Below are 25,647 nucleotides of genomic sequence, written 5' to 3'. Positions count from 1 at the left end.
CACGTTACCTTGTTTGATCGTCAGCATTCTGTTGTGAGATATGGACATACAGGAAGAGCACATGGTGCCTGGGTGAGGTCATGTCTCGAGCCTCCTCTCCCCACAGCACCATGCCAGAATTGGCAATGATTACCATCTTTGTGGCACTCCTAGACCGGCAGTTGGTCATATGTACCCCTCTTGGCTTCCTCTTCACTACGCCCCTAGCAGGGGAGGTGCTAACGTTACCCACATTATACAGATGAGGAAATTGAGGCTTTGAAAAGTGACAAGCACGCCAAAGGTCATTCAGCCATGCCGCCGCAGTGCTGGGAAATCAGATGCACCTGACTTCAGAGCACTAAGCCCTGTGCCAGGCTGTCCACTCTGTTCACCCACAAACCATGGTCCCTTCTGCCTCCATTTCCAGACCAAGGAAGCTCCACTCTCAGCTGGCACAGTCCTTCAGATGGGAGCCACGGTTGCCCCTACACCATCAGATTGCTCGGAAAATACCCGTGACTAAGAAGGAAAGAGAAATGTGGTGCTGGGACACTCGGCGCAGGGTTTTCATTTCCTCTTCTGGTCTGCACCTACATTTGGCTGAAGGGAAGCCTGCTGACCTTACACTTGCAGGTGGGGACCCACCAATGACTTCAACCCTGTGAACATTTATTTATATGCTGGGCCCTGCATAAAGCATTGATGCTATTCAGAGGTGCTCCAGATGTGGCCCCTTGTCCTTAAAAAAGGAACAGACATGCAAATAGTTTGCCAGCTCACAAGGCCTTCTGAAGTACAGAAGAGAGAATGATTAGATGCAGAGGAGAGAGAGGAACTCTGGCTGAGTATCGGGTGCATGGAAGCCTGGCTTGGTTGACTGAGTCATCTTTAAACAGGTAGGCTGAGAAGGGCCTCTGGGAGGACCGCCAGGCTCAGGGCAGGGCAGTACGGCTGGGCAGGAAAGCGGATGGTGGATCCAACCTAGAAACCCAGGTTGGAACCAGACTGGGGTCTAGATTGAGAAGATCTGGTCTTACACTTGGTAAAGATTTATCTTGAGTTCCAGTCTTAAACACCTTGACCAGCAAGGCCTCATACCTGAGAGGCAACTCAAGTGTTTCTTGAATGTGCTGGGCTTTAAGACAAAAGCCTGGAAAGGCCTGAGGCCTGAGAAACACTAATCCCACAGATCAGTACAGAGGACCAACAGACGCCCACTCCCCGCCCACTCTCTGTAATGAAAAGTTAAGAATGGATTCACGTGGCTATCAGACGCTCAGCACGGAGCAGAAGATTCATTCATTCACCGAATAGATATTTAGTGAGCACCTACGATGTGCCAGGCAAGGTTCTAAGCATTTGGGAAATGTCAGGGAATAAAAATCCCTGCTCTTCTGAAGCTTTGAGAGAAGCCCTTAAAAAATTATTTATTGAAGTTTAGTTGATTTACAATGATTTAAAATGTGTTAATTTCAAGTATACAGCACAGTGAGTCAGTTATATATGTATATACATGAGATGAGATGGTTGGATGGCATCACTGACTCAGTGGACATAAACTTGGGCAAACTCCGGGAGATAGTGAGGGAGGCCTGGCCTGCTGCAGTCCATGGGGTCACAAAGAGTTGGACACGACTTGGTGACTAAATACCACCACACACACTCTTTTTCAGATTCTTTTCCATTATAGATTATTATAAGGTATTAAACATACTTCCCTTTGATATACAGTAGGTCCTTATCGTTTATGGAGGAAACCTCTTAAAAACAGCATGCAGCCATTACTATTTTCCAGGCATAAGTCTATATGATCACCCACTTACTAACCCATCCAGTATTCACAACCACCCTATGAGATTGTACTGTTATCCGAATTGTACAGACGGGCAGCTGAGGCTCAGAGCTGTGACCTGACCCCAGGTCAAGGCTGTCAGCATGCTCCGGAGATGGCTCCAGACCCCTAACCTGCCTGCGTGTCCGCAGTAGAAGCAGCTGTAAAGGAGGCTGAATTTTAGTTTCTTGGCTCACTGGTAAATGGCTGGGCCTACTTCTAGCTTCTACCTGCACCCCTTACAGAGTCTACACTTGACAAAGCTCCACATTTTTTGGGGTGAGGAGACCCCACCCCTGCTTTTAATCCCTCTAAGGCAGTGATCCTCAAAGTGTGTGACCCACTAATTTTCGCTCCTCCATGAGTGGTTATTCCTCTGTGATGAGGTCAGTCTAGAAATCCAGAGAAATGTTTAGAAACTTTCATAGCAATTTGTTGAATCTAATTAGAAAAAGTTGGTACCTATATTCTCCTGACCTTTTTATTCCATTTCATTTTTTTTTAATAAAAAAAAATTATGCAAGTATTGTTCTGAGATGAATTGGAAATTTAAAGAGAAGAAAATAAAATCTGACCCATTGCCACAGCTGGTTAGAGAAGCATTGTTCTCGGGGAGTTCAAGTTCCCCGGGGCTGGGTGGATTGCATCTCTGAGAACAGAGAGACCCTATTGGCAAGGTCCAGGAAACATCTGGGTGGGTACTTCCTATGTGTCACTCTCCTTTCCAGTTGCAGCAGGTGGGTGAGTTTTGTGTTCTATTGCTGGGGGCAGAGGAGGGACTGTGGGAGAAGCTGCTTTTGGTCAGTGGTCCTTCGGGTCTTTTGCAAAAGCCGAAATTCACGAAGGAGATGACGCTAGGCCTGGGCGGTGGTGCTGGGGTGGTGGGGTGTACTTTCCTCCCGGAGCTGGAGCTGGAGGAGAGGTCAGTTTAGCCGCAATGGGGAGGGAGGAGAGAGATGACAGATCACAGAGGAGAGAGATCACAGGATGCTGATGCTGTGTGTACACAGGGAACCTGGATGCTGAGTCCCAGGGCTCCCAACCTCTGCCTCGTTCTTGTCCCCAGGCCTGGCTCAGGAGCCATGCAGACTTTAGCCCCACACGGACTGTAAGGGCCAGAACACCAGACAGAAGTGAGGACCAGGGATGGTGGGCCTGTACCCCAGTGAGCATGGCACCTTGGCAGGAGTCTGAAAATGGACTCCCAAGAATGCCCGGGATGGGGTGTCTGCCAGGCCAGTAGCACTGAGACTCAGAGTCCCCCATCATTTGATTAAATTAAGTGTTATTTCTTGCATAGGAGTTTGTGGACCAATATTGTTACCTGCTACCCTTTGGGGAATGAATTTAGGAATGACAGTGGATGGGAAAGATGCTAGCATGGGGGTGGGGGAGGGGATATTAAATGAGATCAGGCTCAGAGGCCCAGATGTGGGGAAGCAGAGGGTGTGGAGGGAGCCACAAGCTGTCCTCTCCGACCCAGACCTCAGCAGTGGAGCTGTCTGGCCTTTGCGACCAGCATCCCTTCTGCCTGGAATATTCTCCACGTGGTTGCTCTTCTAGTTTTTCAAGTGTCAGCTGAAGGTCTCATTTTTCTGGGAGGGGTGTGTGTGTGTGTGTGTGAGTGGGTGTGTATGATGAGGGGAGTGGCGTACAGGGCAGAAGCGTCAGGTCACAGGGTCTTGTGATTTGCAATCCTTCCACTGTTCAGTTGCTTTTCCGTCACCGTTTTCTCTTAGCCCCTAATTCCCCGAGTGTCCTTCTAGCTGTGTCAAGCTCCAGAGTTTTGTAGCCAGGATAGGAACCGGGTCTAGGGCCACTCTCTGAAAACCTGGGAATCTTGTTCTGTCACTGGAGGAAATCCTGAGATTCCTCTTGTGAAGACAGATGGCCGGCCACAGACAGCCTTTCCTCCCAAGCGTTTGAAAGTGAAACGCAGCTGCCCAGGCAGCCCAGCCAGAGATTCACACCTGCAGCCCCGGCGGCCGCCCCCCTCCAGTGCCTTTGCACCGACTGACTTCACATGCAGTCTCCAGGATTCAGGGGGTGGGGATCTGGGTAAGAGGGGTGGATGCTGAAGGCCAGACGAAGAGCTGGAGGCTCCTTTTTCACGAATCTGCATTGCCCACCCCAGCGAGGACACCATCACACCTGCCAGGTTGGCTGAAAGACAAACATCTGTCTTGGCAGAGTCCTTATGGTTTCCTGTTGCTGATCTGCCTAGAAATCCCCAGAGGAAACCTTCACCTCAGAGGTTTGGTCCCTTTGACTCTTCTGAGGCTATAAACAGGAAGTGGAGAGAGCAGCTTAGGAGTGAGATAGCCTAAGAATCAAAATAGCCGCTGTTGATCTTGTCTCCTGCAATTCCAGTTTCAGTTTCTATTTAGTGGAAGAGTGAGGTTTCCCAGCAAATCTAGGTCTCCCACAGCCCCCTGCCCCCTGACCCACAGCATAGACCATACCCCAGGGCCACAGGGGTCTCTGCGCAGACCCAGGAGTCTCTCCCTCCTTGGGAGCACTGCCCCTAAGGCCAAGCCTGGGAAAGGCTACCAGAATTCCAGACCCCACAGTCTAGGTCCTAACCATCTTCCCATTTATTCATTCATTCATTCATCCAATAAATATGAACTGGGTCCTCTCTATGTGCCAAATGCTGTGCCGGATCACTGCACTGGGACTATCACAGAGCAAAGAGCCAAGTCTGTGATTTCAGGAAGCTAATAGTCTAGGGATGGAGACGGATACACACATGTCCCTGCCTACTGCAGGAAGAGCACCGTTTGGCCCACCAGGCACTCCAAACTCATGAATTTAAACACAACATGTCAGCTTTCCCTAGGACACTCATCCTCAGCTCTCTGTTCCTGCCAGAACTTCCTTAAGCAAGGAAGCAAAACCCCTGAGGGGTTTTAAGACAGAGCTCCAAACCCTTTGGTATTTCTGCCTTCAAGACATGGAGCCCTCCTCTGTGTATGGACTAGCTTTCATGACTCACTTTTTTTTTTTTTTGTCCTTGAATATTTTAATGTTTAGGCATCCAGTCATTTGGCCTCATCACTCAGGACCATTATTAGTCGCCTGCACTTTTGTTTTGGATCAGTGATGACTCCTCTGCCCAATGTGAAATGTGTCCACCCTTTCTCTGGATCTCTTATTCAACAACAAATTACCAATAATCATTTGAGTCACAGGCACTTTGCTGGGCTCATTCACATACTTTTCAGATCTCCAAAGAAGAAAAACCTTTTACAAGGTGTAGAAATGGAGGCCAAAGTACAATGCTATGCATGGGAGTTTCCTGCCCAGTGAAGGGTAGAGTTGGGATTTCGGCCCTGGCATTTTAAATCTAAGACCAGTGCAACCCTCATGGACACAGCTTCTTTTCATTTCAAAATACATATTGGGTCACTTTTTCTTTCATTTCTATTTTGTGAGAACATTTAAGATCTAGTCTCTTAACAACTTTCAGGTATATAACTATTTTTGGATTATATACTCTCTCTACATATATCATGGCTTCCCAGGTGGCTCAGTGGTAAAGAATACACCTGCCACTGCAGGAGACTCAGGAGAAGCAAGTTCAATCCCTGGGCTGGGAAGATCCCCTAGAGGAGGGCATGGCAACTCACTCCAATATTCTTGCCAGGAAAATCCCATGGACAGAGGAGCCTGGCAGGCTACAGTCCATGGCTGAGCACACATACACTCGCAAATGTATATGATAATCATTTCCTATAATCACCATGCTGTGTGCCAGAGCCCGACTTGCTTCTAAAGACTAGAAAGTGGCAGAAGTGACACTGAGTGACTTTAGGCTACGTTAGAAAAGGTGACACAGCTTCAGCCTGGCTCTCTCTCTGGGGATACCTGTTTTTGGAACCCAGCTGCTGGACTGTGAAGAGCCCCGTGCCACTTGCAGAGGTCACAGGTAAAATTCTGGCTGACAGCCCCAGTTTGAGGTCCCAGGGCACGGCAAAGCAGGAGGGAGCTTCAAGATGAGTAAGCCCCAGCTACCGTAAGATCCTGAGCAAGAACCGCACAGCTGAATTGAGTGAGACAATAGTAACAATAACAAAGACAATAATGGCGGTAATATTAACAAATACTTGTTTTAGTTTTAAGCTACTAGCTTTGGGTGATTTGTACTACAGCAGTGGAGAAGGCAATGGCACCCCACTCCAGTACTCTTGCCTGGAAAATCCCATGGACGGAGGAGCCTGGTAGGCTGCAGTCCATGGGGTTGCGAACAGTCGGACACGACTGAGCAACTTCCCTTTCACTTTTCACTTTCATGCATTGGAGAAGGAAATGGCAACCCACTCCGGTGTTCTTGCCTGGAGAATTCCAGGGACCGGGGAGCCTGGTGGGCTGCCGTCTACGGGGTCACACAGAGTTGGACACGACTGAAGTGACTTAGTAGCAGCAGCAGCAATGGATAACCAAAACAGTCCTCGGTCCTGGAAACGTCGATGGACCTCGATTCCTTTACAGCAACATGGGACCATCCGGGGCCCTGTTAGAAATGCAGAATCTAGGACCTTCCCTGGGCTTCCCAGGTGGTACAAGTGGTAAAGAACCCACCTGAAATGTGGGAAACCCGGGTTCAATCCCTGGGTTGGGAAGATCCCCTGAAGGATCCACTCCAGTATTCTTGCCTGGAGAATCCCATGGACAGAGGAGCCTGGCGGGCTACAGTCCATAGGGTTGCAAAGAGTAGGACACGACTGAAGCCACTTAGCATGCAGGCAAGGACCCTGTCCCCTACCTCCTGAACCCCAAACTGCCTTTTCACAAGATTACCAAATGTTTCACAGGCATGCAGGAGTTTAAGTAATCTAGCTCTTCAATATCTCTTTTTGAAGGATATTATTTTGAAGCAATGCTTAAAAAATGAAAATACAAAAAATAACATAACCCACTCTAGCATACCTACCACCTAGAGCTGACAGATAATAGTAAGCATATATTCTGTACTGAATGCTATTTTAACTACAAATATTAACTCATCCAACCTTCATGACAGCCTCGTGAGAGAGATGCTGCTAGATCACTCATCCCTATGTTATAGATGAGGAAACCAAGGACAAATGATTAGGAGAGGTACTCAAAGGTCATGCAACTTGTAAGCAACAGAGCTGGTGTCTGAATGCCCTGGCTTCAGGGCTAAGTTATTCTTTTTTAGACACTGAACACTCTGCCGCCTCCTCCCTGTCCCCCTGTATGTTAAGTCTATCAGATCTCCCTTGATCAGACCGCTAATTCATCCCTTCCTTTTTGCACGACAGTCATCCTACTTTATCTAGCAGTGGCCCCTAACTGGCCTTCCTGTCTCATTCTCTGTCTCTAGGTGTTCATTTGGCAAACTGTGGCTCTGACCAGAAATCTTCGATCTTTCCCCCCAGGATTGTTCAGAGGAAGGCCCACAAACTCCTATAACAACCAGATAGGTCAGGTCAATGCGGGACACAGCTGTCGTGTAAGACATTGGGGAGGGACACAGCTATAGAGTAAGATGTTGGGGATTGCAGCCAGGCTCACCCCGGATGTTTTCGAGCCTGGGAGCAAGCACACAAATACAGGCCCACATTCAAACTGTCTCAGTACTTAAAAGTTGGAAATCAAGCTCAAAATTAGTAAAGAAACTGCATTCTCTCCTCCTAAGTTGGCAAATACACTTCAGACTGACTCTGAAGGTCAAGTTCATGTGTTCTCAGATTCCTAGGAGTCCCCTGTTGAGACTTAGAGGTGCCCAGTGAGATCCTCTGGCCTGTTACGCATGGTCCCTTTTCTCCTTACTCCCCGCCTTTGTCCTGCAACTCTAGGGGCATTGCAGGCAGGGCTGGACAGCCCAGCCTGAACATCAAAGTTCTATCCACACACACTGTACCCCCAACACAATCTGCTTTCCCTTGGTACACCCCTCAGCCATAGGGAAGGGGCCCATGGAAGTGAGCTTGGCCCTTTTGGCAGAGAATTCTGAGTCCTGGTATCTAAAGCACAGCCTAGAGACGAGGGGTGGTACAGGCCAGTCCCCTGGGCCTCAAAATGTCTCCCCTCATGGGAAAGGGTTTAACCAGAGCAAGGCCTTATTAAAACCAAGGGCTCAGGACAAGGACTCCCCTCGATTGGGTCTAAGGTGGTACCAATCACGCCTCATCCAAAGGAGGTAACTGGCCTCATCTCCAGCTGATTCTTGCCTCCTGGGAACGTCCAGTATGGCTAGATCTTCTGCTTTTTCAAGAGGAGAAGAAGAAATTATGGAATTTGTTGGTTGTAAATTCAAATTTAAACCAAACCAAAAAAAATATCTTTGTATGAGTCAATAAAATAAAGGCCAAACACAATACAGCCACAGGCCTGGCCCTGAACTCTCAGTTGCAACTTCTTCCTTGAGGAACACCCTGTCCCCCAACACTGGCCTCAAGCCACTTCTTCCGCTGCACATCCTCCCACCCGTTGGGCGCCTTTGTTCCACCAAAACAGAGGAGCAGACAGCCTCCACTTTCCCCCATGGGCTCTTTGATCAACAAGTTCCTTCTGCCTTGAATGCCCTCCCAGGCTCTCATCCTTGCGTACTGACAACCACACTCATTCTTTAAGGGCAAATGCAAACCCAAATCCTTCAGGTTGTCTGCCTTGATGACTCCTGGAATTCTGGATCAGGAGACCAGAGAATTAACTCTGGCTCTGAGTTTTAGACAAGTCACCAGTTCTCTGAACCTCCTATGTAAAATAGGGGCACATTTCTACTGATCTCGAAGAGCTACTTCTTATAAAAATTAGTAAGTTATATTAAAAAGTGTAGTACAGTTCAGGGTATTTCCTCAGTGTTCAGCAAATGCTAGGAGAATAGGAAATTTGAGTAACTGCAAACGTTTTTTGTAAATATTAGGCAATTCTGGGGGCTTCTCAGTGGCAGAGTGGTAAAGGATCTGTCTTCCAATGCAGGAGACATAAGAGGTGTGGGTTCGATCCCTGGGTCAGGAAAATCCACAGGAGTGGGAGTAGCACATGGAGTATTCTTGCCTGGAAAATTCCTTATACAGAGGAGCCTGTTGGGCTACAGACCATGGGGTCTCAAAGAGCTGGACACAACTGAGCACAAGCACAGAGTATGAGACAGTTTTTTAAGTTTCAGTGGGCCATATGGCTTCCTTCCCTAGACAGTGTATAAATACATGGGCAGAGATGAATTCTAATAAAACTTTATTTACAAAAATGGACAAAGGGCCGGATTTGCTCCCCAGGAATAATGGTTCCTGATCCCTGTTTCTTACCATTCCTAGGGTTTGCTCTCTAATTCTCAAGGCTGTGGTTACTACTCCTACCAACAGCTAATAGTTTAACTCTGCTTGTGATTTCCAGGCAGTGTCCAAAAACACTTCACAAGAGATTTAATGCTCATCACCACTTTATGTATAAAGGAACAGAGGGACAAAGAAGTGGCAGCTGGGCTCAGAACTCTGAGCCCCCGTGCACCATGGGTTCAGGTCCCGGGCAGCACCTCCACTGTCTCGTGTGAGTTTCTTGATGGTTGTTGGATGAACGTACATCTGCAAAGGTCTTTAAGTCACCCTCCTCCCTCTCGTGTGCTGTCCATGGTAATTATAACTACTGAACACCCCCAACAATGCATCTTCTCTGGCGACAACTGTGAGCAGCAGGCAAATGGCACAAGCCAAGAGCCAATGTCCTCTGTTGAGTCTCTAGCTGGCTAAGAAGTACCAGGTCTGAGAATGTTCTGCTTTCTGTCTAATTCTTCCTCTTTACTGAGTGCCCGTAGTGATATGGAACTAATTATAAATGGCAAAGAAAAAAGGAAGTGATTTGATGTGATGGTGGACTGTCCATAGCCCTCTGACTCGTATCAGTCTATCTGGAGAAAGGGCTCTCGCTGTGCCTGGAGTGCTGTGTCTACAACACTGTGTCCATATCCCAGGAACTGCCAAAGGATCAATGGAAGGAAAGGCCAGTCTTGGGTGTAGGGATGCTGACCAAGCAGAGATGCCCATCTGCATGTTGGAGGTAGTGTGACCATACACTTTACCATCCCAGCTGTAACACTACTGAGAATGAGGCTGGGAAAACACATCCAAAGTGGGACACATGGTCACTCTGGTCGAAGAAAGATTTCTAATTGGCCACTGGTGAATGTTTTGTGCCGGGCAATACCTATGTCCTAGAACAAAGAGCAACTGGCCCTACTGCTCATTCTGGTCCTTTTTCTCAGTGATGACACCATGACCCATTCATTCATACCCTGTGATTATTACTGTGCTAAACTGGAGGAAAATCAAGGAAAAACAGGCCTGGTTCCTAGGAGTATGTCTTGGTTATTGGTTCTAAAGAGTTGGTCTGTAGTCCTTAGAGTTAAAATTGGCTCTTGCAACCTGACACACTACAGCAAGTCTACTATGGGTTTAATGCTTTGTTTGTAATGTAAGTTTCTGGGTGATTTTCACCTATGTGTTTTAAAGAATTTACATACTACTTAAGCATGTCTATGCCTAAGCATGTACAGTGGGCACATCGTGCAATGCACAACTCAAAGAGCACCATTCACACCATCCTCTATGTGAATGGAGCCCTCTAGGATTATGCAGTGAGCAATCTGAACGACCATACACAGTAGACCTGCTGGGAAACTCTAGTCCCATTTCCCATCAGCCCGAACCGGTGTACTGCAGCAGCCTAATCCTTACAGAGCTGGACATCCTCAGGATGATGTGACTGTCTGCTTGCCCAGCCACTGCTAAAGTACTAAGCCCTCACTCACCTACATACCCTTGTCCTGCGAGGCACAAGAAAACTATTTTGTCTGTGCTCTGCTTTAAACTTCTCTGGAAACTGCTGATTTAAGTTCAGTCTCTCCTCTTGCCTGAAAAGAGAAGACCCATGGCTGTCAGCACAATACCAAGCTTCTTTCTTACTGACCAGGAGAGGAAAACTAAAACAAAAATTCTCCCCATTTTTTTTTTTTTTAACAAAGACTCCTGCCCCGTGCTTCCCACTGAGATTTGGGAGCCAAGAATTAGTTGGCATTAAATCTTCATTTGTGTTTTCAACCCACAGTCAGTAAGTCTGTGTCTCAAGATGAAATCAACAGATTTCAAGAGAAGAAATGCTAATCCTGATCCATTTCTGGAGCTAGAAAATGAGTCTTTGGCTACGTGAATACAGAAGGCCCAGGTAAAGGCACGGCCACGTAGATGGACACAGGAGTTCAGAGGAAGGCTGGCAATGAGGGGCCAGAGGCAGGTGCAGGGGGCAGAATGAGATGAAGGCATTCCAGCTGGGTTGAGCTGGATGACCAAGACTTCCCAAATGTGGGGAGGAAAGGGCCTATCTAGTGTGTCTGAAACAGCATGAGTAAAGCTGGGTGAGAATGTGGCCAGTGGAGGGTGGTGGAGGACTCCTTTGGTAAAAATGCAAATTTATGTTAGTAAGCAAGGGGACCCGAAGTTTGGTGGAGAACAGAGATGGAGGAGAAGATGTCACATTTTAGCAAATTTTGAATTTCAGAGAGAAGGATTCTAGAAGGAAAGGGTAAAGGGGGAATTCTCTGTTTTATTCAGCCGGGAGCTGGGTGCCTTGGTGATGATGAATGTTTCTATATATGCAATGAAGGATTTCATTACCCAGCCACGGCTTCAGGAAATAATCTGAGAATTCTTACTTCTCCTTTCGGCAGCCAGAAAGGGGAATTCTCTCCTGGGACATGAAAAGACTTCAAACCAAACTGTCCTCAGCCAAGCTTCAGCCAACGAAACTTGTTGAACTGGAACTTCCTTGACTGGCTTTTAATCTATTGCTTCTGAAGCTCTTTGCATCAACACCAATCTGCCTGTGCTTAAACAGTCTTTGGTATACTGTAGAACACAAAGGCTAAGAGCCTGTGCCCTAAGAGACAGAGTTGTCAAGGAGCAGAACTTGGTTATTGATTTCAAATCCTATTACACTGGACACTCAGCTTTGGAGCACAAGAGAAGGCGTTCCTAATTCACCCAGAGCGAAGCACCATCATTCTGTTGCTCAAATCCTTAAGGTTCCTATGAAGAAACCATCTAGAAGAGATAGGCAGTGGTATGTATCTGCTGCCCTCAACTCCCTGTAGATTCCAGGTGTGTCTTTACCAATCCTCCAGAGTTTTCTGGATCAGGAAAGAGAGGGGCACATGGATGTCAGGCCCCTGATAAGGCCAGTCTGTTTATATTTTTTAAATGGAATCCAAATTCTTCTTTTCAACCATGATGAACCATTCAGTTCAGTTCAGTTCAGTCGCTCAGTCGTGTCCAACTCTTTGCAACTCCATGAATCACAGCACGCCAGGCCTCCCTGTCCTTCACCAACTCCCGGGGTTCACTCGGACTCACATCCATCGAGTCAGTGATGCCATCCAGCCATCTCATCCTCTGTCGTCCCCTTCTCCTCCTGCCCCCAATCCCTCCCAGCATCAGAGTCTTTTCCAATGAGTCAACTCTTCGCATAAGGTGGCCAAGGTACTGGAGTTTTAGCTTTAGCATCATTCCTTCCAGAGAAATCCCAGGGCTGATCTCCTTTAGAATGGACTGGTTGGATCTCCTTGCAGTCCAAATAAGTCTTGGTAAATCAGGTATCTGCCCACTGAATTTCACACACAGGAAAATGGCTACTGGTTTTCCACTGGGCTTGGAAAGGCCCTGGAGCAAGGCGGTGATGGGGGATTTGCCCAGGGACTCCTAGGGCCAGGCCAGGGCTGCAGAGGATTGTCTATGTGTTGGCTTTTAAAGGCCAGGGATTTTGGCATCTTTTAGAAAAAACACTTCCAGATACGACTGAAGCAACTTAGCAGCAGCAGCAGCAGCAGCAGTTTGATGTTTTTTTCTTTTCTTTCATTATAGAGAAATATCTTTGATGTTGACATCCACCTAGAATGTCACTCACAGTCCTCTTAACAGTCATCCAGTAAAATTACTCATTTTTTACATGAAAAAGTTGGGGCCAAAAGAGGAAAAAGGATTTCTTCTAAGTCACATACTAAATGGCATATCTAGGAGAGAGCCCAGACCCGGGTCCCTCACACTCCAAATGCCAATTCTATCATCTCATGTTTTTATTGTTTTAAAAACAGACCCAAGAACTTAGAATTCAGGGGTTTGGTTGATAATTATTAGTAGTATTGTGTTGTACATTTTACAAGCTGAATTGCTCAAACAAATGGGAGAAAGAGAAATAAACATTCAGAAATCTATGCTAGATTGAGGCCTCTAGTTTCATTTCATTTTTTTCTTGACTTAATTTCTCTATTTTTCTCAGCTGCCTTTTCTCCCTACAACCTTCCTCACTTTTCTTTTGTAATGAGAGAGAAAGGAGAAAGGAAAAGCAGAAAGAAAAGACTTTAAAACATTCCCAGTAGGATTCCTACAGTATAGGTATTATTCTCCTTTCATGAAAGGAGAGGAAACTAAGACTTGTTGAATTGAAGTAACTTGCCCCCACATAGGAGAAGGCAATGGCACCCCACTCCAGTACTCTTGCCTGGAAAATCCCATGGATGGAAGAGCCTGGTAGGCTGCAGTCCATGTGGTCGCTAAGAGTTGGGCACGACTGAGCGACTTCACTTTCACTTTTCACTTTCATGCTTTGGAGAAGGAAATGGCAACCCACTCCAGTGTTCTTGCCTGGAGAATTCCAGGGACAGAGGAGCCTAGTGGGCTGCCATCTATGGGGTTGCACAGAGTCAGACACGACTGAAGCGACTTGGCGGCAGCAGCAGCAGCAGCAGCCCTCAAATCACCAAGCTGACCAGTGACAGACTTGGGACTTGATTTTGATTCAGATGCCAAAGCATACTTTTTTTTTTTGCTTGGTTTGCAGAGTTGAGACAAGGATTCCAGCCTGGACCACTCCTGCCTGCTCTGGGATCTTTTGTGCTGTGGTTTCCAACCCTAACTGCCCATGAGAATCACTTGGAGCCCTTTAATAAATGCCCCAGGCCTCATCCATACCAGTTAGATCGGAATCTCTGAAGTGGGGCCCTAGTATAATTATATTTTTAAGAAGATGTTCCAGTAATGTGCAGCAAACAAGAAATGAGGACCAGAGAACATGGTGCTTTCTGAGAGGATTAATGAACTTTTTGAGGTCAATTCATCCTACAGTTGGGAGAGTACCTTGTGTCAAAAGCAGACTCATTCAATAGAGAAGAAAAGAGAAGAAAGAAGGGAAAAGGGAAAAGGGCAGGGCAGGGGAGGGATGGGAAAGGAAAGGAAAAGAAAAAGAAAGTTAAGATGTCCACGAGTGATTCTTTCTCCATTAAGTTCTGCTCATTCTCCAGTGCTCAGTCAGTTTTGCAGCCTCCATCGACTACATCCCTGACTCAACAAGAGTTAATCAAGAGGTCTGCTGAGCAGAAGTGGGCTTACTAGAGCTCAGGAGAGGTACTGAAGCTGAAGGCCAGAGTGCCTTACGGTGGAGGCAGCCACTGGGCCCATGTACTTGTCTATTGCATCACTTTCCTGCTCTATCTGGAAATTCACATCTGATTGTGCAACTTCACTCAAGTAAGGCAGAAGGAGCCCAATTAGATCTGATCCCTATCAGTGCAAAACTGCTTATGCCGGAGACAGCTCTAACTGGAACAGATGTTACTTTTGTTTGTTTAAATGATGGAGAGCTTTCCTGGAGAGTTTTAAGTTTGCTGCTGATGCGTTCAATTCATTCCTTGTAAAAGGAATGGCGTGATGGGCACCTGGTAAAACAGAAAGAATCTGAGGTCATCCCAACTTGGGCTTGAATTCCAGCTCTGCGCCTCTGCTCTTATTTCCTGTTGCTTTGAACAAGTCACTTTGTATTTCTCATCCTAATCTTCAAAATGAGAAACTGGGATTTTTTAAGGGAATGCAATGAAGGAAGGCAGTGCTTCCAAAATTTTAGGGGGTATATGTGCTGTATCACTTCAGCCATGTTGGACTCTTTGCAACCCTATGGACTGTAGCCAACCAGGCTCCTCTGTCCCTGGGACTGTCCAGGCAAGAATACCAGAGTGGGATGCCATGCCCTCCAAAGGAGTATATAAGATGGCATTAAACAACACTGAACCACACAGTGAGACAATGATTATGGTTTTAACTATCTTTCATTCCATCTGATTATATCAAACAGATGGGGGTATAGTCTCTAATCTGGCTATTCCTCTCTTTAACAATGAAAGAGTTGGTCTCAGGTAACTGTATATGTTATTAGGCAACTGTGTGCAGCTGAAACTTAATAACGCTGATTTATTGTTTCAACAGTTGCTTTTATGGCATGTGCTACCTACTTAGAAGTGAAAGCATTAGTTGCTCAGACGTGTCCAACTCTCTGCAGCCGCATGGACTATAGCCTGAGAGGCTCCTCTGTCCATGGGATTCTCCAGGCAAGAATACTGGAGTGGGTTGCCATGACCTTCTTCAGGGGATCTTCCTGACCCAGGGATCGAACCCAGGTCTCCTGCATTGTAGGCAGATTCTTTACTTATCATAGGGTGACAAAGTTACCTTTTAAGTAAAAAAAAAAGTGGTTAAAAGAGTAAATGATGGTTCACAGGTGGTACACACAGAGGACAGAAATAAGGTGATACCAAAAGTCCAAGTTTAGGAAAAACTGAGCTAAAGTATGAGACAGCATCTCATATCATGCCTCTGAATAGAGTAAGATTTAGTCAGTCTTCCAGAGAAAGAAGACATGACTGAATTGCTCCTTGTACTCTGATTTGAAATAAGCTCTTTAAGAGAAAGAATATGAGTCTGCATATTCTGACGGATGAACAATTCACACTGGCTATACGATTTATGTCACCTCTGGGTTGTTCTTGGGTTGACTTAAGAATCCTGGCCTTAAAAGGGTAAGTCTGCTGCTCATATTTTCTATACTTGGTGACTCCGAAGTGGGAAAAAAAAAAGTTGGAAAATGTAATTTATCATCTTATATTAAAAAGAAAATACATTGATTTTTGATGACAAGCTCTGAGAGAAAAGATCCATATTTCATCAGGTCTTTGAAATGTCAAATTTTCTACTGATTATTATGCTTAGTAAGATAAGAAAGTGAAAGTTAGAGACTATTACTATTCTGTGACCACATGATCTCAGGAGCACAATAAGAGACTAAGGATTAGGAGGGAAAAGAAAATCACATTTAAACTTAAACACATATGGCCTTTGCATCTTGTTACTTTTTCCTAGGAAGGGATACAAAACCCCAGAAATAGTCAATGGTTGTTGACTACAACATTTTTATTTTTCATGAATGCAACTATCAACCATAAGACATGATACCACAAAGTTCTGAAAACGTGACATGATTCATTTAACCTAAGAAACAGAGAGTAGAATAATCTATATACTAGAAGTTGTCATAGGAAATGAATTTTTTCTTTCCTCTTGAGTGGTAAATGAGTTCACCAGTCTTGGGATAATCTATTATTATAAAGTCATGTGGGTCCTTCTGGTAAAAAGCACAAGCATCAAATTCTGATATTGGCTTTCTGCTTATGGGCTGTTCAAAATTTTTAAATGCTTCCATCAAATTCAAATCCAAACCTAGTGCAAAACCTTATTTTTCCAAAGGAGTTCAGAAGTTCAGCTCTGATTCTGGCTCTGCCATCTCCCTTTAGGTAAGTCTTATCTGGGAACCAGCCATAAAATGAGTAGGTTATGGTAGATTCCCTAATATACATCAACAGGTGCCAGGCAGGTAATATATGCAAAGGAAACTGGCCAAGAGTAAGGTAATAGGAAGTAGGGGTGGGGATGGTGAGCAAGAGAGTGTGACTCCTCTGAAGGAGGCAGCCACCATCAGATCCAGGTACTTGTCAGCCAGGAAAAGAGGCCCATGGTTGACAGAGCCTCTGAAATGTCAAGAGAAGCTGGAAATCCATCACTGAAATCACACTCCTCTTAATTTATTATTATTATTATTGGCAGTGAATTAAAAATGGTTTTAAAACATGATGCAGGCAAAACCAATGTAACCACAGGTTATAACCAACATAACCACAGATTCAGCCGGTGGCTAACCATTTAGTGACTTCTGCATTAGATGATCAACCTGAGCTCTCATAGCCTTAAGTTCTAAATAGCAAAGTTAGGCTTTTGTGTGATGTCCATATAGTGGAGGATTTGACACTGTTTGAGAAAAATGGAAGAGGATCTGGGTTGTTGGGGAGACAGTGTGTTCTACCGGTGGTTGCAGAAGGCTGATACAGCAAGAGGTATTGCACAGTGCCATAGAACACTGTTCCTCTAAGCTCTTACAACAGGGGCAAAATAATAACAATATTAACAACAACAACAAAACCTCCTTTGCTTGTTTGAAAATGGACACGCCACTCCTAGATTTTAAATATTGTTCATCCTTTTTATGAATGGGGAAGGAAAAATGTCAAGCAGAACAAGAGGACTCCAAACAACCAGGTAGACAAACAGCTAAGCGTGACTGCTTTCCTTTAGGGAAGGAAGTGCTGCACAGACACCTCCCATCCTCCAGAGGGCATTGTTATTACTGAGCCGTTGCTTGAGTAAAGGTACAAAGTAAGGACTGGTGCCATTTATGTCTTTTTTTTTTTTTTTTTTTTTGCATAGATGGCTCTGTTATCCAAATCCTTCTGTATCCAGTTTCAGCTGTATCCCCACACCACTCTAATAACAAGAGCTTTCTGTGTGGAAGAGAGCTGAGCCTGAAACTTGTTCCCCAACCTCCATTCTAATTTTTAGCTCTATATTGAGCAACATCCTTACTGTCTCCTTGACTCAGTTTCCTCATGTATTAAGGAGAATATTAGCAATGTCTACCTCAAAAGGTCGATGTTACATTAAAGGAAATCCTATCTATCCAGAGGAAATGCCTAGTTTTAAGTACAGAACAATGTTCCCTTCCAAAGTTCTTTCCTCATCTAAATTCCTCCTGCTATAGAGTTTATCTGCTAATCTTTCGCCCTCCATGATGGGAAATGATCTCTGATCTAAAAGAATTATTAGGTTGAATTATATGGAACTGTCACCATTCCACATTATTGATTTATTAAATGGCGACTTCATATGGTTCAATATAATATGTCACAAACCCAGTGGTGGAAAAGCAGCTTCCTTTTCATACTGGTTCTGAAACACATCTGAACAGCTTATTATGTTTACATTTGAGAAAAGTAGAGGAACAGACACTTTCTCATCACAAGTAAACTTCATTCGTTATCCACTTCCTGCTTACAGAGTGCTTTGTGTAAATATAACTTCCCTTAATTCACAGCAACACTGGGGAATGGATATCAGCACACTACTCAGCATGTCACTGTGGATATGCCCTGGAGTTAGGGGTGTATAACGGTCCACCGTGGTTCCAGCCTTTTGTTTAACAAGTTTTTCAATTAACAAAAAGAATAATGTCAAGAAACCCTTGCCATTCACTGTGGAAGATAGACTAGATAAGATGTGGTTCCACAAACACTGGGATCAAATGCATAGATGCCCGGGGACCACCCAGATCTCATATGCCCGGTGCGCTTCTGACAAGGACAAGAGGTCCTTGCACTTCTTTAACTTCTATTGGCTGAAACTCTTGTTAATTTCAGCTTGGTAGTCTGAGGCACCATTCCAGTTTCAATCCTGAGTTACTTTCCAGGCATAAAGACACACACAAAAAAACAAAAATATACCCAGAAAAATCTACCACAAAACCCAACAGATGAGAACAACGAATTTCGTTTATTTCATAGCCTCAAAGAAAACAACTGTGACAATTCTGCAGGTGTCATCAGGCCTGTCCTTTGTTCATTATTTCATGCAATAACTTTTTAACTTTTCAGTGAGTTCCTACTATGTGCCAGGCTCTGTCTGAGGCCAGGGTCAGCAAACTACCTGCCTGAGGGCCTATTCTGGCTCCCAGTCTGTTTTGGTAAATAAAGTTCATGCAACATAGCTACACTCATTCACTTACACATTGTGTATGGCTGCTTCCTGGTAGAGCTGAGTAGTTGTGATGAAAATCATGTGACCCACAAAGCCAGAGTATTTACTCTCTTACCATTGACATGAAAAGTTTGCTGACTCTATTCTAGAGAAAGAGGATATAGCATTAAAGAAGAGAAACAAAGTCCCCAGGTATCTTAAGAGGCTCCTGTTTAGAAGACTGCTGGATGAACACTTACTACTTAAACTAAGGGGCAGACCGAGCTTGACCCATGGGATCAAAGTCAGTGCCATTGCTGAGGGCTTGTAAGGAACAAGAACAGGGGTGACAGGTGTGGCGACAGATGTGCAAGAAGGGGTTAGAGGATTAGTTAATGTGGAAACCAGCTGGAACAGGCAGGCCCCGGGATTCCCACTGAGAGGTCCCCAAACACATGGCTGGGTTAGATGGAGTATGTATCAGAATCACCTGGAGACATCACTAAACAGGCAGGCTACTGGGCCCCACCCCAGAATCTAGACTTGAGTCCCTGAGGTGTGGCTAAGCTTCTACATTCTTAGCAGATGCCACCGGGTGATGCTGAAGCAGGTTTAGGTTTGAAAAGCACTGGATTAGTGTGGAGTTTTAGTGAACGGTTGGGGGTGCTCCCCACGAGGTCTGGCCTGAAGTCCGCTCGTGGCAGGTGAGAAGGGGGAAAGAATGTGGGCACAGACACACAGAGGTAGATGCAGTGAAAAGGCAGTTTATTGTCTATTAACACTGTACAGAGGAACAGAGAGAAGCTACAAGTACAGCATCGGCTGTTGCTGGCAGTGTTATTTCTGAAGTCAGCTTTTGTTTTGTTTTTCATCTGAAGGAGACAGAACAGTCAAAGTACACTTCAGGTTACAAAGTACAGCAGCTAGTCCAGCAAGTCTAGTTCAGAGTAAGCACGACAGTCTCCCGCCCCACCCATCCCACCCCCAACCAACCACAAAATGGATATATTTACAGAGATGTCACTCACCACGAGTGAGCTGCTAAAGCTGAACATTCCAATCAACAACCTACATTCACTGAAAAGCTGCAGCAGACACAACATTTTCTCGAACCCCTGTGTGATGGGATTAAGTCAGGAGCTTGAGAGGAGGAATGAATGTTCCAGGACTCCACCAAGGAGAGAACGCTTTCCAATTACCAGAGTGGGATGTCACAGAATTGGAGTTGGAGCTGCACATAGAATAGTTGAGATCAGGCATTGCCCGGTGGCCTCTTTGTACATAAAGACATGTTGCACAACCGAGTGACTGGATGTCTCCCTGACCACCTCATCTTGAAACTGAGAGGGTCCCATAGTAACAAGAGGCTAAGGGCACACTGGTTCTCCCTACCACTCTCAGGCAGTTACATAGCTCTTTCATTTTTGGAGTTGTTGTCATGGCAGCATGGTTCACAGATGGACTTGAGTTGGGCCTGTTGGAGGGATTCTGACAATGGAAAAACTAAAATGATTTGTCTGGGAACCAGAGGGGTTATTTTTCTTGAAAAGGAGAGTGTTTAGGACCCTGCCTTATTGGAAAAAAGGATCTTGGTCTTTTAGGGTAGCAGAAAATGACTCCATCCTAGGAAAGGATGCTTCCTGGGAGAAGAGTCTAAGAGGAGAAGGGAGCAGATGCTGAGGCTTGACCTCTGACCCCTGGTGTGAGTCAGAGGAACAGGTGTGAGTGAAGATATTCATGAGCCTGAGTATGACTGTGACGGGAACTCAAGAACTTTGGTAGAAAATTAAGGAAAAAATCTAAGAACTCTAAAAATTCATTATCTCCTTTGTGGATGGATAAGAATAATCCTTTCCAGTCTCTACTTAACTCTGGAAATAAGATGCAGCCTCGTTGATATTTACAAGGCCAATAACATTTGGTAGTTTCATACTGTTGGTTTATACATTCATGTATATTGTGTACATTATGCAGATGGCCAGATGCCTCTGACTCACCATTTCACATAAATAACTCAAATGTACCATAGTATTATAAGTGGTCCCTTAACCTCACAAGTCGCAATTACTCCTTAAATACGTGAAAGAGTTAGACTTTGATAATTGCTGGGCTTGGCTTTCATTTAAAACAGCTATCTCCTTCCAAAAGATCATTCTACATTATTAAAGGTGTGGCCCAGAGAGCTATCAAGCTGTATAACAGGTTATCTAATGACAGGTATAGAAAGTTTGATCGTACAACCTAGATCTGCTGGTGTAGGGGCAGGTCACAGGACCTCTGCTCATGCCTCCCAAGGTCTGGGCTAGTGTTACAGAACTCACTAGAAAGTTACCTTAATGGAATAGAGAAATAACTCAGTCAATCAAGGGTGTTTTCAAAGTCAAGCTTCATAACTCATCTAGATTTCATTATAAAAATATTTTTCCTTAAAAAAATAAACATAAACTATTCCATTTCTATAACCACTCCCTATTCCCCTCTATACCATGCCACTCATCTTAGACTGCAATGAATGGCACACCCCTCAGGGAAGGCTCAATCACAACATGTGAGCCCACCTCATTCGCTTTGCTTTTTGAGGCTCTGCCGACTGTGCTTAGAAACAGGCGCCCAGATCTAGGTAGGGGGTCCACAAGTTCACCTCCCTTAAGATGGGAAGGACTGCAGGAGGTCACACCTTGCATGAGACCCACCCCAGGAATGTCAGAGTGGGAGAGTGCAGGCTCAGATGGGAACACGAGGAAGTGTTTGATTAGCAGACAGGCAGAAGCAATGCCCAAGCTCCGCCTACTTTATTCCCCCTGGGTCAGAACTGCAAGGTTCTGCCTCAGGCTCCTGGGAGGAAATTCACAGCTCTAAAGAATGGCTGGGTAGGGGTGGGGAAGAGAATGTTGTGCTCATACAGCTTTGGAATACAACCTGTGATTTTGAAAGGACAGAAAAGAACATAAACAGCGATGCTAAGGCAAACTTTCAAATGGCACATCAGAACTCATTTTTTTTGTCATTCATTTTGTTAACATCACAAGGCAGATACATTCTGTAAACATATATACCATACAGTACATTAACCATAGGAACACAAAAGCCACCCTGTCATTCATTTCTTTCTGTGTTTCTGTTCTTTTACTCCAGAAGGACTGCCTGAAGTCTAGAGGGAATTTTGTAGTTCATGAGATGTACTTTTCTTTTGATAAAAATGCAATGACTTGCAAAAAATAGCCCCAGGTGACTAGTAAGAGGCAATATGGGGAAAAGATGAACCTGTAGAAACTTAGAAAATAGTCACAAAATATAAAAAAGTCATTAATTTCAGGAAACATTTTGTTTCCCTGCTTAGTAAAAGAGAGCACTGAAAATTCTTTTATAAAAGTTAAGGCTGCCCAGATCTTTGATGCAGAAAGTCTGTGGTCCCCCCAAAATACACATGGTATTTTCACACTGACAGCAAGTTTTTTGTGTACAGTTCAGACCTTTTAGACTGGAGTGGAGAGGGGACACAGAGGCCTATTTAAGTCATATAAAAATTAAGGGGTGGTAGGATGAGGCTGATCCAAGGATTCCCCAGGGAAATTACCCCTGGAAACTTTCAGGATGTAATTTTTATTCTAGCCTTTCTATATTCAAATAACAAGTATTTTGGTTTCTATTAAAATGGGGATTATATTATGGAGTGTGCTGAAGCTATGAAAATACAGATAAATAACAGCATCGTGCTCCTCATAAAAGATGGACTTTTCTTTTTCCCAAGAAAATGCAGGGAAGTTTTCCTGATAAGACCAGAAGAGGTCTTCACAATGAAGATGATCTGGTCTCAGGAATCCAAGATCTCATCCTGCTCATTACTTGGAGTTGTTTTGTGATATACACCATCATTCCATGTATGTGCTGGGTCATAATAATACTATCCAGTAACACAAGAGGTGCTTTCTGGTTCCTCATAAGCAGAGCTACATATACCTTGATTAATAAATTGAGGAGCTTCTAAAAGATTACATATCTACAGAGTTTCTGAAACTTATCTTTTAACCATGCTGAGAATTCTTGGTTTCAATGATGAATGTGCACACTGCAAAAGTACAACATAAAACTGTTTTTGCCTTGGAATGCTTTTTGTTGTAAACAAAGTAAAATTGCAGGAGATGAGAATATTCCCACAAGGTATGGGCCCTTTGGTGGGCTGAGCTCCACAAGTGGGTCTGGTAACAGAGATGGCTAAGCTTCTAGATTTTAAGCGAGAGCAAAAGTAAGTCCTCCATGCATATTTTGCCTGTGTTCGTCTGTGTTTTACACTGACAGAGTTTTTTTTTTTTTTTAAAGGAAGAACTGATTTAGTGATTCAGTTTTTGCCTCTATCACCGTATTCCCGCCACCTCTTTTGCTACTCACTGGTTCACTGGCATTAAATAAATGGTCATCATCAAGGGTGTTCTATGATCCCTTGAAATGAAATTCTGAACGAAGTGAAAAGAAAGAAGCTGTTTTCAGACTTGGCCTCAACATTTTGCTCCAGAGATGATACTGTATCTCTAGGAAATTATATAGAGATATCTCCCCCCTTTTAAAAAAACTTACCCCTAACCAAATAAAAGTTTCCTTGCATTTAGGAAAAACACATTTATCACCAGAAAAAGTAACATGGACTAGGTGAGAATCAGAAGCCGATACGCGTCATTAACATTTCAGAGTCAAATCAAATCAACTCTAGAATTTGTTTGTATTTTCTGAAAGCCTTTGGATAGTTTTAGGAAACCATGATTGGGGTTTGGCCAGAAAGGAATTCCTAATGTCTTATCCTCTTTACTCTCAATATTAAATGATATCACTGGACACTGTCAAATCACTTTTAGAGGCAACTAATGTTGCTTATATAAGGAAAATAATATAATTGTAAGTAAATAAAGCACAGACTGAAAAAAGAAAATCCCCTTTCTTTTGTCCTATTGCACATCAAAGGGAAAAAAAAAGTCAAGGGTATACAAGTCACCATGATTTTTCAGGATATGCAAGATGTATGTTTACCATTTTAACTCTAAAAGAATCTTTTAATTTCATGCCATTGAGAATCTACTTATAAGTAAATGAAATGTCCCTTCTTTCCCTCTTCCCATTTAAAAGGGTTCTATGATTTGGAAAGAAAGTCCAACTATGACCTCAAAAATGACCATGGTTTTATATTCATAGCTTTCTTACTGATTCTCTAATTAGTCTGGTAATGTAGGTCAACACCCTGAATTTTTGAAGGGCGTGATGCCATACCTCATGAAGTTTGTACAGAGACAATGCCAGCACCAGCAGGAAAGGTAGAATGTTGACAGTCACAATTCTGTTTATATATTCACTATGAAAGACAGTTCCTTTTTGCTGTAGATGCGATTATAGGTCTCATCCCATTAAAGAACTGGCTGACTCTGAATCCCCCACTGTGACAGGAAAATGAGGCAAGCTATACAAATATATATGCCATATTCAAACACATCTTCATTTTTTGTGGCCACACATCATTTTTCATAAAGGTAACACGTCTTACTTGAAAAACCACTTAAATCATAAGTTTCCCTAGTAAAAGCAGAGAATGAGTTTTAATTCATATAATCTGCTAATCCCTATACTAATTATTGATAAATGAGAGCACAGAACATCACTGGTCTGTTAGATCTCATGTGTGGTGTTGTAATGAGAGGTACAGAAACTTTTCTTCATGAAAAACTAACTCACTGATGGGAGCTTAGGTCAGATCAGGGAATTATCTGTCCTGAGAGACTCTGGTTCTGTTTATCAAACAACACGCCCAAGGCTAAATTCTATCATTCCATTCACTAACTGTGCTTTTAAAAACTCATACTGAATAATCTTCATCCTCAAGTGAAGGAAAAAGAAAAAAAAAGATATGGGAAACGTTTAGATTATTTCTTTCTAAATAAATTATTAAAATCAGAGATTGTCCAAAACATTGAAGCTGCTTTCTTTTTCTATACAGATAGGTTTCTCTGGCTTGTCTTCTTCTTTTTAAATGATGCTTAAACAAGCATTTACTGAGGAGTGCGAAGCTGAAAGTGGTGAGGTTTATAGGCAGCAAAACCAGATATTATTTCTAGATAATTGAGCAGTTTTATAAAAAAAAACAGCTGCTTTGCTGAACCTGAGATTTAGAGAGAATTCCCTCAGCTGTTCAAAATCAAGCCATGGATGGAATCACCTTAGAAAGTAGAACTTAGCTCATTATTTTTTTCCTTTTTAAACTTTTTTTGGTTTACATATTGGTGATAAAATGACTTATTTTGTGCTCGTTAAATGTAATTGTTTGAAAACTAAAAAATATTGTTTTTCCCCCTGCTAACTGGAATAAGTACAATTTCAAGCCAATATATTAAAAATAATCAATTTAGCACTAAAAAAGCTATTTAGGACAAATTGAGTTGGTTCTGTAATAAAATTCTCTCCAGGCCACTTTGCTTTTGCCTCCTCTCAACACTCTTCACAGAAGTAGAACTTGATCTAGTACATCTTATCACATATTTTTTAAAATTAGGTTCTATGGAACATGGATAAATTTGTGAATTATCTGCAACAATACTAAGAACATTTGGCAAAAACTTAAAAGATATATTTGTTTTAAAATCAATTCAAATGCTACAGCTTTATTTCATTGCTCTATTATTATTTTACTATATTGCTTCCCTTTGGTTCTTTTATACCAGTGGCTATTTGCTTTGGGAGAAATGCTAAGAATTTAAAGAACTGTTCATTGTGTTCCAGATAAAAACCACCCTTGATGTTCTGGAATCTTTATAAGTTGAGGAAACGATGCTTGAAGAAGCTCAGTTATGTGCCATTCACTCCATCAGTATTTATGGAATGAATTAAAAGTGCTTAGGGTGATAAGACAGATCTTTCTTCATCTTTGAAACTTTTTTTGTCTCTCTACAT

At 43.7% G+C, this 25,647-nt stretch overlaps 1 protein-coding gene and 1 long non-coding RNA gene across 7 annotated transcripts in view; one reads left to right on the top strand and one right to left on the bottom strand.

The window, feature by feature from the left end:
- PALM2AKAP2 (PALM2 and AKAP2 fusion) overlaps positions 1-25,647 on the bottom strand; it is a 517,050-nt gene that overhangs the window by 193,212 nt on the left and 298,191 nt on the right. The window lies entirely within an intron of this gene.
- On the top strand, positions 547-18,506 carry LOC139184643 (uncharacterized). The gene is made up of 4 exons (XR_011568192.1): positions 547-878; positions 10,886-11,002; positions 11,505-11,896; positions 13,670-18,506. It is a non-coding gene; the product is annotated as an uncharacterized lncRNA (long non-coding RNA).

The sequence above is a fragment of the Bos indicus genome, chromosome 8, assembly GCF_029378745.1.
Source record: "Bos indicus isolate NIAB-ARS_2022 breed Sahiwal x Tharparkar chromosome 8, NIAB-ARS_B.indTharparkar_mat_pri_1.0, whole genome shotgun sequence".
In the NCBI taxonomy this organism is placed as follows: domain Eukaryota; kingdom Metazoa; phylum Chordata; class Mammalia; order Artiodactyla; family Bovidae; genus Bos; species Bos indicus.
The sequence above is the reverse complement of the archived record's forward strand: the minus strand, read 5'-3'. Positions and strand labels throughout refer to the sequence as shown.